This window comes from Phoca vitulina, unplaced genomic scaffold, assembly GCF_004348235.1.
Source record: "Phoca vitulina isolate PV1807 unplaced genomic scaffold, GSC_HSeal_1.0 scaffold15, whole genome shotgun sequence".
NCBI lineage: Eukaryota > Metazoa > Chordata > Mammalia > Carnivora > Phocidae > Phoca > Phoca vitulina.
In genome coordinates, this window is record NW_022589718.1 from 12,516,997 (window position 1) to 12,520,547 (window position 3,551).

Genomic DNA, 3,551 nt, shown 5'->3' on the forward strand with positions numbered 1-3,551 from the left:
CCCCAAGGCAAGATGATCATGAGGCTCCCCTTCTTCTGGTAGATGTAGGAGAATGGCAGGATTCAGGGTGTTATGGTGGTATAGAATTGTGAGGAGTAATAGAATCTCATAAAAGGTTAATTGGCTGACTGAAAATTGTTCTGTGTTCTCAGTCAGTAGTAATATCTACACTGCATGAGGAACTACAAGGTCAAGCAAGGAGCTTAAAACTTGCACTGCAGAAGTGTCAACAAGAGGTTTAGAAGGAGAGAAATCAGAAGGATAAGGGGAAAGACAGAGAGCTGGGTATTGAGAGGCAACTGAAGGACAGGAAAGAGAGGGTTTACCAGAGAAATTAGTCTACCTTGCTCTTGTTTAATTTACCCAATTGTTCATTATCATTGACCAAAGAATCTTTTAGTGAAGGAATTTTTGACTCAGAATTTTGTTTGTAGGACTCTGCCCACCAATCAAAAAACACTGCCCATTGGGGAGTTAGCAAACCAAACTAACATGTAAGGAAAACCTCATCCAGTTTTATTGGTGACTCACAGCAAAGTTTGTCCAAATGGATGCTAGTCCACTCAGAACTGCCCATTGGGCCTGTGAAAACTTTTTCTGTTTCTTTTCTAAGGTACCTTTCAAATGAACAATTTTATTCAAATCAAATGTTTCCCTGAGTGACCACTGGAGGCCCAAATCATTCTTGGTGAAGTTATGCCATTGAGAAAGACAGGCACAAGAATTAGGAGGTAATGAGAGTCATGTAAGATGCAGGCTTTTTTTCCTGGCAGAGGAGAGGATTTAGACTTAGACAACCCCAGGAGGTGTGGCAATGGTTGGCAGGAATGTAATGCTTGTGCACTTGCGTCATAGGTTCCCAACCTAAGGTTGGCTGCATCTGAAAGCAGACCTGATCGTCTGCACCCTCACCCCCACCCCAGGCAGAAAACCAGACAATGCTCTCTCAGCATGAAAGCCAAACCAAACGAACAGGTAAGGAAAACCTCATCCAGTTTTATTGGTGACTCACAGCAAAGTTTGTCCAAATGGATGCTAGTCCACTCAGAACCACGAAGTCTGTGAGGCAGATTCAAACAACAGGCTTACAGGGCCCATGTTCTACCCCATGATTCTCCTTTTCTATGACTTTGAGACAGCATAACACAAAACAGCAATGCAAAAGACAGCAAAAAGTGATGATGAAAAGGAATGGCTTGTCTCTACCAGTGATGTCCCCCAAAATGGGAGCCAATAACAAAACCCAGTACCAAACTGAGAACAAATAGTCAAGGAACTCAACACAGCAGAGTTCAGACTCTGTACTGACTGACCATATCCTCATGGACTCAACAAGCCTCCAGCAGCAAGACTCAAGGGGTCACTGGGCACTGCACCTGGTTGAAGGCTGGGGTCTATGGCAGCAGGTCATACAAATCAGGTGTCTGTTGCATCTCCACAATAACTGTGAAGTAAACAAAGAAAGACCACCCAAATGAGAACAAGGAGAGGCTATTTTGCCAGAGCTTGCTATATATACCAAGGGAGTCAGCCGCTATCACTTGCATTTGGCAGGAACTTGAAGACAGAGGAGTAGGGAAGCTTTATAGTAGAAAAAGGGGACAGCCTCAAATATGCCATGGCTGGAGGCTGTTGGCAGGAGGAAGCTGTAGGAAAACAAACTGGAAGCAGGGCATCCTATGTAATTGGCTAGGGGACATATTTGGCTTTTTCTGGTTGGTCCTAAGCTGAGAACAGACAAAAACTAGGGAAGCTCTCAGTTATTAATCAAGTCCTGGCTGTTTTCCACCAATTGTTACAGGGTTATTGTTTGGCTTCCTGCATTATTTGCTAGAAAGAGTGGTCTGATTTCCCACAAGTCTGACCTATAGATAGTAGGCTGGCTTCCTGGGCTGTTTCCTATAGAAAATGGGTTGGTTTCCTGGGCCAGTTGCTATGGATTGTGGGTCAGAGTTCTATTTTTATATATGATTTGGCCACTGTTCATTTGTATATTCAGTCTCTCACAACATAGGCTAAGTACTATTATTCTCATTTTACAAATGAGGGGAGTGTGACATGGAGACACAGTAAATGGCAGAGCAAGAATTCAAACTAAGGCAATCTGTCTAGCCTGTGCCCTCAGCCCTGTAGATAAGCTGCTTCCAATGTTGCTCTTTTGGTGTTGGGTCCATTCCAGAAATTTTTTTTTGGTAAGAAAGTTTAAATCTCTGTTCTTCTACCCAGTTGTTTGGGGTCTCCTGCCTACTCATTTTTGTAGCCCAACTAAAGAAAGATGTATAAAGTATTGTTACATTAATAACTTATGAAAGAATTTTTGTTTTTTCGTTTTTGTTTGCAATTGTCTTCCCTTTTAAGACTAGAGGAGAATTTTTACAGTTGGGTTCCCTGGAAGCAGACTCTGAACCAGAGATGAGTATACAGTAAGCTTATCAGTGAAAGCTCTTGGACTCAACCCCTGAGGAAGGGGGGGTGGGGGTGGAGCAGAACTGAACAGAGAGAAGCTGAGCTATGATGTAGCCTCAACCAAGGTCCCAGCCATACCCATGGGACTCAGTGGAATTGGGATGACCCTTCAGAGTTGGCTTGCATTGCAGCAAGGCGGCCTGGCCTTTTATTCCCCTAGAAACTGGTCAATAGAAGAGACCACCCCCAAGAACAGTGTGGGTAATTTCCACAGGAAGCTGAAGTCTGATGACTGTCTTCTGGCAACACTCCCAACATCTAGGAGAATGGGAATCTCTGTGCAGCGTGTTTATGTACTGAAATGTCATTCTAAGACAGAAGAGCTCTAAGAAATTAGTCCTCAGAAACCACTAACAATTTAAAAATGTGGGGGTTAGTTTAGAGTGCTAATTCCTGGAGGTACTATATTTGGCTGCACTAAGATAGAAACAATTGATCCAATAAAGAACAAGCCCTGAGGGCTGATGTGACAAACTTCTGGGAAGTGAACTAATAGAAATACATACCCAGAAATGTCAGGGGTGGTATGGGTGGCCAGGTGAGCTTCTTCCAAAGAGGCTTTGGGTCCCAGCCTGATCCTCATTCACACCACAAACTTTGGGATTTCCTTATGACACCAGGATAAGTGCATGAGATTTGGTTCCTGAACTGAAATTAGACCAGAGCATGGGTCAATCCATAAATTCCTTTGGACTTATTCCTACCTGCTCCAGGTAGAAATCTTGTGACCTCTGAGCAGGGACCACTCCCTTGAACTAACTCAGGGGTTATCTGGAAAGAGACTGAAAAGTTCCATGAAGAGGGGGATGGGGCAACAAAATGGGAGAAGAGAGTAGATGGATGCCAATAAGGAGGAGAAAGGGATAAAGGAGAAAAGAAGAAGCAAAATAAGATTAAGAAGGGGAAGACTGCTTACATAGTGTCCTACCTAAAGACGGGAGTCAGATTAGGAGACACTTCAAGGTTCTTTCATCTTCATGATTCTAAGATTAAGTTGGCATTGCAAGTAATTTCCTGGTAGAGATGGTATGTCCCTCTCCCACCTACCAAGGCTGGTTTTATATTTGGAGAATAAAACATTATTC